At 28.3% G+C, this 10,998-nt stretch overlaps 2 non-coding genes across 2 annotated transcripts; both read right to left on the minus strand.

Moving 5' to 3' along the window:
* Positions 1–451: 451 nt before the first annotated feature.
* Positions 452–524, minus strand: Trnaf-gaa. Its single transcript has one exon. It is a non-coding gene; the product is annotated as a tRNA-Phe (tRNA).
* Positions 525–3,862: 3,338 nt separating this feature from the next.
* On the minus strand, positions 3,863–3,936 carry Trnat-agu. The gene has a single exon. It is a non-coding gene; the product is annotated as a tRNA-Thr (tRNA).
* Positions 3,937–10,998: the final 7,062 nt, after the last annotated feature.

A 10,998-nucleotide genomic window follows, 5' to 3' on the forward strand; every position in this document is an offset into this window, starting at 1 on the left:
GCCATATCTAATTAAATAAGATGATTAAATCAGATGAGGCTGAACCGTCTATTTACTGTTAGCAAATAAGTGCAAAATTATTCATATACGCTTTTACCTAAATTCCTGAACCAATTTAAAACATTTAAAAACAGTTCACAATATATCTCTTTGGAATATCTGCTGATTACTTTACAGATTTCAGATATATTGTAATAATAATAAAATATCTATAAAATGTAGGTAGGTTAATAGTTAGGTTTTGAGTTACTAATAAAAAATACCACGTGAGTTATCAAGCACGACAAAAATCGTCAAAAAAATATTAATAATAATAAATATATGTTTTATTTTATCAAATAACCTTATAATTAAGCGTTATATCATTCATATCAATAAACTAAAATGATTATGTATATCTGTTTAGTTTATTTAGTTCAATTTTTTGTTAAATTTTGAGTAAAAAAAGATATGCCGAAACCAGGGATCGAACCAGGGACCTTTAGATCTTCAGTCTAACGCTCTCCCAACTGAGCTATTTCGGCCGATGACTTACATCGGCGTGTTCTGGAAGTAGTTCCAAGCGCACTTCTCATTTATATGGTTTCATTTTTAATTTAATTTTATATATTATAAGCTAAAATTAAACAATATTTATTTAAATTAAATAAAATACAAAAAATTGATCGTAATCGGCAAATAATAACAATCAATAACTCAATACTTACAAATTCAATTCAATTTACATCTTCTCTGGGACTTTTTTTATTAACAGTTAGTTATTAGTTTTTTTTTTTACAATTAATTCCATAAAAAACGGCCTGACCAATCTTGTAAGTCAACAATGTTACTACGATGATTACTTTTATAATTAAGCCATTTTAAAAAGTTTTATTCTTCATACAATTAATCACGAAAAAACGGCTGAGACGATCTTGTAAATCAACAATATTACTTCGGTGCTCATTTTTCTAATTAAACCACTGTTTTATAATATGTTAGAAAAACGTTGAAACAAATCTATATTTGACTCACATAGACACACATTTATTCCCGTAAATAAAACGAATGAAGATTCAGAGCACATTTTCTTTGTGTGCCCACGTTTTAGTGCGCAACGCTATGGATTAGATAATTATTAAGATATTAGGAGAAATACATCGGATATACTAGAGATACAAATAAATTTTGTGGAAACTTAAATAAGGAAAAATAAAATAAAAAATGCTATGTAATTGCTGTGCGATCAGGAGTTTTACACATAAAATGCAACTTTACTCATATGTTGTTATGACATATCAGAAAGTTTTCTAGGTCAGGTTTTAAAACGCCTGACTGCATATAGCATTTTGACAGTGATCATAACAATGATGTATTTTGCGGCAGAATTGTCCCCTTAATGTTATTTTTAGTGAATTTACTTAGTTTAATTTTATTGGGAATAAATAATAATACATTAGAATTTGTAACGGTATTTACAAAAAATACTAAATTATTAAGTAGTATAACTAACTAATTTTATACGACATTATTAAATATATCTGCAATTTATTTTTATATTTATATTTATATTTATATGTATATTATGCATTCATTAAAATAATGTATGGTCTACTGACTTCGCATCTGAACATGAGTTACGAATGGAATGTCTTTGCGTTAGACGTATTAAGTCTACCCTATCTTTATGTCATTATCATTAAGTCATTTTGTTATGAAAAACCTCTATATGAAGAAAAAAAATGCTGATGGAACACCTCGAGTTACTTGCAATGATTATTTAAATGCATTCGTCTGTGGATATAGTTGAACTTCATGCTATATTAAAGCTCTTGATATTGTTAAGGTGCTCATGAACTTTCGGTCACAATGAATATTATTATGTGAAAATATTTTTTCGAGAAGTGTAGAAGAACCTCAGGACTTAATTGGTCGTAAAATAAAATAAAAAACAACATATATCTATACTAATAACAATTGCAAGTTCGTTTGCAGTGAATGATCTGAAAAAAAATAGACTTAGACGAATCTAGTTCCAGATGTAAAAAATAAATCTTGCACTATTATGCACATTGCATTTTTTCTAAAGTTTTAGCTAACCATAAAATTCTGCTTGGAAAATTAAACCAAATTTTATCACAAAAATCATATTGTTATTAAGTACTAATCTTACAATAGCAACTTTTTATTATCAAATCAAATTTTATCACAATTATAATTTTATTTATTATAATATTATTTGTTCTGACTTTTACTTCGGGCTGTAAGAAAATAACGTTTAATGCATTGCAAAAATTTGCATAAATGCAAAGATATGAAGCAAAGTATTACGAAGGCTTTAATTAACATTTCAAATATTGTTGTTTATTTCTCAAGATTAACACTTAAGTATACAGCTTCCAGTAATTCCTTTATCGAAAAGCTTATAAAAGCACCTCATGCTTTACACTAATAAATCTTTCAAAGACTGATAATGAAATGAGGACAATTGAGAAAGATTTTGTTTTCACAAATTAATTAAAAACTTACATTAGACAAAATGAGAAGAAAACATGTACATGGTATTGTTATATTTTTTGGTATAGTTTTATGCCATTATTTTCCCAATGTGCAGAAGTATATAATTTTATTTTTCTTTACTTATTATATTGAATTATGAGTATTTTTATGGTCGTAGAGTAAATTTCAGCTTTCGTATTTTTAATGTGCAGAGTAGAAAACATATTATAAGTTAATGCCTGAGGCACACACGCACTTCTTCGAGTTTCTACCATACATTCCGATCTGTGATCTCATTTTCGTTTTTTATTATTTTTTTATTGTCTTGTTGTTGGAATACTTACAGAAACTCGAAAATAAAAAGTGTATTGAAGATTTTTTACAAAGCCATTTGGAGCATAAAAACTTCGAATTTTCATTATTTTAAAAAATTGATTAAAATTTAAAAAAGTTTAACATTATGCTAATTTATTTCCAACAAAATAAGGTTTGTTAACGTGTTTTATAAATTGTTTTTCTAATAGTACATACTAACCTGGTATTTTATCTATAGAGGGCAATCCATGGGTCATCTACAAAATGAAATTATACTTGGGACGTATAACTTGAAAGGAATATTTGATATATACGGCTTGATATCGAGCTAGCCGAAATTGGGATCAAACCCAGTACTATAGTCACATTAACGATATAAGATGATTTATATTTTTAGTTTTTTTAATTTAAAAATGTATTTTACGATTTAGATTTTTTATTTAATTATATATTTTAAGATATGAATATTATTATTATTTTTTGTTATTACATTATTATTGGCAAATAAAGTTGTTTTAAGCAAGTTTTATGTTTCAGATATGAATGTGGACGGCAGTGATGAAGCTATAATCAAGCTGAGGGTAAGTTATAGTTACAATAAATAAATTTGTTTATTATTTGATAAGAACAAAATTTTAACTTTGGCATTACCATGTATTCTACAATAATTGAATTTGAGTCTTTATTTTTTGCATTTGACATACTTGATTAATTATTCAATGTTTAACGAAAGATTTTTTTTTCATTTTGACTATTTCGCTTTATACTCAATGTTTAATTCTGCATTGAGCAGAATATCATCTTGGTAATTTGTTTCTATAATCCTTTCGGTTAATAATGGAAAATAATTGTATGCAAATGGCTGCCAAAAAGTTCCAAATGGCCGCCAAAAAGTGTTAAATGGCGGATAATATAAACTTGATATTTGAACTTTTTTTTTTGCTTCGTTGTTAAAAATAGACGTCCACTCTGTGTACAGTTAAACAATATATTAATAAGGTAACAAATGGGCAAAATATAAAAATGAAAAATTAAATTCTGTTAAAAAAAATATTCGTTTCGACAACGTAGGCTCCGGCGAGATTCGAACTCGCGATCTCCTGTTTACTAGACAGGCGCTTTAACCAACTAAGCCACGGCGCCGTTGTACTGGGATCTTCTCGAGAGAATTTCGTTGCGAAAGATAAAAGCTTTTACGCTCTCTTATAAAAATGTTTCTAAGCTTCATTATTAACTACTTATTAATTACTTATTAATTTTTTGACACGCCAAATTCCTCTTTTTGTATTTTGTCATTTTTTATTTCTAAAAAAGCGTAGTATTAAATAATTTGCTACTCAAATCCGTGTTGTCATGCTACATTAATTCAGTTCTGATTTTTTGAATATAGATAAAAAATTAGATTAGATTAAATTTTAAACTAGCTGACCCGGCAAACGTTGTTTTGCTAAGTAAGGTATATTCTAAACAATTTCTATAGAATAAAAAATATTAATACTTTAAGTTCATAAGGATGTATTGTTCGAATGCTATATATAATGAGGTATTATAAAAACAATAAACCCTATTAGTTTGTCTATATTTTATCAATACAAACTGGAAGATTTATACACTTTCTATAAGAAACATAGTATAATTCATCCAAGTCCTTTTTGGCCTTTCGACTACGTTTCATGTTTTTCAGATTTTTTTTGGATTCTGGATTTTGTGTATAATTATAAATAATACTACTGAGCTTATACAAAATTTTTAAATTTTTGCGAGGAGAAAATTTTGCGAGAAAAAATGAATTAAGTATTTCTTCTTTGACCAGCTTTTTGAAAAGTTTCAAGTTTATACAAAATTTTTAAATTTTTGCGAGGAGAAAATTTTGCGAGAAAAAATGAATTAAGTATTTCTTCTTTGACCAGCTTTTTGAAAAGTTTCAAGTAACATTCGATGAATTAAAGTTAATTTAATAAAAAGTATATATGTAGAGCAGGGCGAGGCACAAAGGTCCAATTTGACTTTGAGCAAATATAAACTATATTGTGAAAACCTAACCAATTATGTCACAACAAAGGACACATTTCGAACGAATAATTATCTGAGTATAGTAAACTGCCTTCTACTTCATCATTGTAGAAATGTGCTTTTTTGCTGTCTTTCAAAAATTTGTTATCTAGACCTTTTTACCCTATAGGCTTTATTTTAAAAAGGTTTAAGGCTTATTATAATTTTAGAGGTATTTTACAAAATAATTACATTTTTAACTAATGCTAAAAAACTACCAATGGAAGAAAATACTTCTATTATGGATTTTTAATGATTACCGTTTATCTCCCTCATTTCAAAGATTGCCATTTTCAAATCAAGGTTATAGCTGGTTATACTTTATTTCCCTCTACTTTCAAATACTGTTGTTAAACAATGCTTAACTTTACTGATTTTTGACATATCGGTGGTGGACCTTTTTATCCCCGGACCTTCATATATTACTATCTATTCTTCGATAAATTCTAAAAAATTATAACTGAGAAAATGTAATTCGACAAAATGTCTATTTGATCGATATCAAAATTTAGGTCCTAAATTTAAATAACATAAATAAAAAATAATATAACCTAGAAAATGTTTTATAAACCCCAATGAGTATATAATTATACAAATGAGATCTTTCAGAGCACTGTGAATGAGAAAAATATGCCAAAAGTGCATTTTCATATTAACATTTCAAAAAAGTTGATATTTTGAGTCTCTAGTAACACTTGCGGTCCGTTTACTAACGTTTTTGTATATAAATGAAACTACTTACTACAATTTAATCTTAATTAAATAATATTCACGTAAAACATCCTATTAAACGTAATTGAACATCATCTGTCAAAAACGTTCGACATTTCACGTATTAGCCACCGTCCATTGTTTTATTTAAATTACGCTTCTACAAAAATTTTCAAATTAAAAATGTAAAGTTTCTACGCGGTTTTGAAATAATGTCTCACCTTTCCGACCATCTCTGGATTGGCACGAATTTTTTAAGACTAAGACTGACCAAATCGGTTTAGCCGTTTTCGAGTTTTACCGAATCATTTGATCGAGGGCTCCATTTTTATATATAAGATATTGATTTTTAAAATAGTATTAGACATTTGAAAATAGCATTATATTTTTTTATCTATAACTAGTTATTTCTAACAAGTAAGCTTCTTTCACTTTATAGATCATGGCGCCATTTAACATATCCGCAAATTATAATTCATGTTGTCACTTCCACTCAGCGATCTATTGACCCAGTATTGTGTCGGAACAATTGAAATTGAGCATAAATAATCAATCTTTTCTAACAAAACCGGTTTCGTCCACCAAGCCATCAGCGTGTATTATTTATTAGACTAACAAAAAGCAAACGCCCCCGATTTTGTTACTTTACTTTAGTTAGCCAATACAGAAAGAATGTCAAGACGGCACGCGTGTTAACCCGTCCGCCCACGCCGAAGAAGGAATTCGTATTGTTATACAAATGTACCATATGGCGAGGAGAAATAAAAAAGTTTGAAAATTTGTGAAAAGTACAGTCGGAAATTAAATTCTGTCATAGGCAATTTAACCCAAAAGCTTGTGAAAATGTTGATTCAGAATCTAAGTTTGCACAGCAACGTTATGTTCCTATGCGTATTATACTGAAAAAATATCTTCAAAAAATCCAAATGGCATAGTTTGCTAAAACTTTCCTTACCAAGAATTAAAATTTTTAATAAAGGTTTAAATTTTTTTGAAAATTGAAAAATTTAGATTTTTGAAAATTTTTGTATAAAAATGACTTTTTTGAAAAATTGAATTTTTTTGTATATTTTGAACTTTTTTGAGAATTTGGAACTTTTTTCAAAGAAATCGCTCTGCGTAGAGCCGCGTCGCTGTCTAACGGATAAACATTGATACGGAAAACATATTTATACGGAATAATGAACAAAATTTGTACTTATTATTAAAAACTCTATGAAATATCTGATGTGGATGTGTCCATCGATATTGCATTTTTTTAACTTCCCTTACCCTACGGGTATTCTTCATAGAGTTATTGTAATGGGCCGAAAATCGAAATTGAAAATTTTTACATTTGTCGACGTTTTGAAGGTTTCTGAACATTTTGGCATACCTCAGAAAAAATGGATTTGTGTGTGTATGTATGTATGGATACAAATTTCCAGTCACGTTTCCAGGCGCACGGATTAACCGATTTGAATGGTTTAAAAAACATTCGATTCCTATTGATAGGGAGATGAGCTGATTAGTTTTTGGCAAAGGCAAGTCCAGCAGTTACGGAGATAAAGAGCAAAGAGTGCGGAAAATAAAAATCGAGTTTTTGATAGAACTGAGGCATCCGATTTGAATGATCTAAAATACATTCAATTAGTAATGATTGGGAGAAGTGTTTATCAGATTTTGGCAAAGGCAGGCCCAGTCATTCGAAGATACGGAGTTAATTGTACAAAAAATGGCAGTTTTTGTGAGAACTAAAGCGTCCGATTTAAATGATTCAAAGAACTTTTTTAAAATAATTAATTTTGAAAACAAAAATTTTTGTTTCAACTTTTTTTCAATTTTTTTTTTCAAAAAAAAATTTTTTTGTGTATCGAAAATAATTCAGATTTCATTTTTAATTCTGACTATATTTCTAATATACTCTAAACAAATAATTTCAACTTTGCAATTCAGTTTATATAATTCTTATAAATATTAGACAAATATTGACAAATATTAATAATAATAATCTATTTGAAAACATTCAGTATTCCTCGAACATTTCGTTACGGTACGGGAAGTTCCAGCAATTTGCCTTAAAGCACGATGCCATACACCCAACTAGTTTTATTTTTTCTTATTGAATCTCCAAAACCGCTGGACCAGCCTTTCCGAAAAACTAATCACTTCTTCGTTTCGTCAATTCAAACAAAATGTTTGTTGAACCATTCAAGCAGTCAATCCATCAATTGGAATATAATGTTTTATGAATCATTCAAATCGTTTGATTCGTGTTCTCGAATTCGTCGACAAAAATTTGCACCAGCACACACACACACATACATCAATTATTTCTAAGGTATGCCAAAATATTCATAATCCCCTGAAACGTAAAGATATGCAATAAAAAATTATTTTCAATTTTTTTGCGATTACTATAGTTTACCCTAGAGGAAGTTAACTGAATCTCTGTAACAAAGTAAGTCCGAAAATTTAATCTAGAAATTTTTACGAAATATAATATAAAGTATCTTGTTGTCTCCATAAATCTCACAGGTTAATTTATTCATTTCAGTGTCGTTTTACGGATTTTTTTATCTATTGCCGTACCCGATACTTAAAACGTGTCTGTAAATGAAGCCATAACTTAAAACAATAAATCGACGATGTATGTTTTTTAAGAAATGTAAACGAAACCAGTTGAACATCTCACACATAAGATAACAATGTACATATGTGGTTAATTTTACGGCCAACGACATATCATTAGTGAAAGATAATCTTTCACAAAGTACCAATTTTATTAATATAATGGAGGTAAAATTGTCTGAAGATTATCTATTGGAAGTTTGTCATATAGTGTAAACAAGTAAAGTGTTGATTAGTTAAATACTATTTTAAACTGCTCTATCAGGAGATAAACGGCCACTTTTGGGCTACATAATTTTTTTCTTTGTTTTTTTTTTCGATTTGAGCAGTGTTATTAATTATTTCATAAGGTGTATTTTTTTTATTTGAAGTTATATTCATCAGTTTTTTTTTATGTATTCTCAAAGGTCAAAATTATTAAAAACATCAGAATACATGAAGATAGTGTATGAATAATGAGATTAAGATCAATTAGAGATTTTAATATCACTTGATAATACACAAAAATAAGCGTGATTTAAATTAAACTGGGTTTTTTTATTTTCATTTTAAGGAAGCAGAAATGTTCAATTTGAACAGTAATTTTAGTTGCCCAAGAATAAAAAATTTGATTTGTTATAATTAGCTAGTCATAGATAAAAGTATCTAAAGTATAACGCCAATTTCGAATATCTATAAAGATTTGGTATCAAAAATAAGAAAATCTATTCCCATCACTGGTTTAACAAAAAATTTCACACCCAAAATAAAGTCATAAAGAATTCACTTCCTCTCAATGTCTTCTTCACACAATAATTTATGTCATTCTCAGCTTGCAATATAATATATATAAGAAAGTAACAGGTATATTTTCGAATATTTTTTGTCTAAATTCAACAGGTAAGCTCTGGAGCAAGGGAATAATATCCTTTGGATTCCACATAAATTAGAGTAATAATAAAAGTTAAAAAAGTTATCGTTTGATCTTGGAGAATTTTAAACGTAGTAAATTACAGATTAGGGGTTGATTGCTTAACGAATGTATAAAGCTCCATTAATTTTTTTGTTTGGTCTTTGAATTATAAAAATGGTCTCACACAGTTTTATATATAAATAAGTTTTTTATATCACTGTCCTTGATGTCTTTTTTAAGGAATGGTGTCAAAGTCGTTCAAATACTTGCGGTAACAAAATAATACTTTGGGAAGTAAAATTCTTGATTGAAGTAGCATTATTGAAGTTATTATTCTGTTGACAAAATATTACAATTATGAGTCTTTTATCTTTGTGAGCTTCATCCATCTTTATTTATGTTTTCCTAAGTGAACCACACATTAAACTCGTTTAGAAATAAATTAATATTAGCAAAATAATTTATTTCAATGCGATAACCCGTGTTAGTTCTGACAGATATTGTAATTGTCTGCAAAATATGATTAATGTGCCAAGACCGTGCTTAGGTGTATCTTATTATCGATAGATTGCAAATTGTTGTCATAGGAATTTATACATTATAAATGGGCTGCGAAATGGTAATCTGAAAATAGTTATATACCAGAATCATATAATAGTGATTTTACGAATTTATTTGCAAAATTACGAATTCAGGAAGTTATTTATATCTAAGGTCTAAAACACTTTTTAAGCGACATATGTTTCTTAGAAATAATCTAGAAGGCAATTTTTGAAGAGGCAAACTATTGAATAAACTTTTTAACTTCCCGTAGGGTAAGTTATTGTAATGGGCCGAAAATCGGAATTGAAATTTTTACATTTCTCGACGTTTTGAAGGTTTCTGAACGTTTTGGCATACCTCAGAAAAATGGATGTGTGTGTGTGTGTGTGTGTGTATGTTGTATATGGATACAAATTTCCAGTCACGTTTAGGGCGCACGGATCAACCGATTTGAATTGGTTCAAAAACATTCGATTCCTATTGATTGGGAAAAGAGCTGATTAGTTTTTTGGCAAAGGCAGGTCCAGCCATTTCGGATAACGGAGCAAAGAGTGCATAAAATAGAAATCGAATTTTTGAGCGAACGGAGTATCCGATTTGAATGATCTAAAAACATTCAATTAGTAATGATTGGGAGAAGTGTTTGTTAGTTTTTGGCAAAGGCAGGCCCAGCCATTTCGAAGATACGGAGCTAAATATGTAAAAAATGGCAGTTTTTGAGAGACTAAGCGTCCGATTTAAATGATTCAAAGAACTTTCTCTGCTGTCTTAACAAAATAATTGATTTTGAAAAAAAAATTTTGTTCCAATTTTTTTTTTTTTTTTTTTTTTTTTTTTTTTTAGTATTTTGTATATCGAAAATATTTCAGATTTTTTTTTAAATTCTGACTATAGTTCTAATATACTTTAGAATAATTTCAACTCTGCAATTCGTTTATATAATTCTTATAAATATTACACAATGTTACAATATTTATAATAATCTATTTGAAAACTTCATTATTCCTCGACATTTCGTTACGGTGCGGGAAGTTCCAGCAATTTGCCTTAAGGCACGATGCCATAATTGCCTCAAGACAGAATTCCACTTACACGCTAGTTTTATTAATGTTTATCGTAAAAAAATACTTGACATTTAATATGAAGCATCTGCATTTTATTTCCATTTATGGTTTTGATAGGACGTATATTATGTAAATTATATAATAATAGATATCAGGAGTATCAATAACATTTTTGAAGAAGAAAAATTTTCAAATTAAAATTTACAACTGTTCCTACTATTGTACTTCCTATAATCTTCCTATATAATAAGTACAACAATTTGCAGAGAATTTCATAGTAAACATAACTGTCTAACATATTTTTTTGATAGTTCTGATGGTTTTGGCAGAAAA

Source organism: Ctenocephalides felis, unplaced genomic scaffold (assembly GCF_003426905.1).
Source record: "Ctenocephalides felis isolate EL2017-DRISC unplaced genomic scaffold, ASM342690v1 CF-g0.4_SCAFFOLD_01170, whole genome shotgun sequence".
Classification (NCBI taxonomy): Eukaryota; Metazoa; Arthropoda; class Insecta; order Siphonaptera; family Pulicidae; genus Ctenocephalides; species Ctenocephalides felis.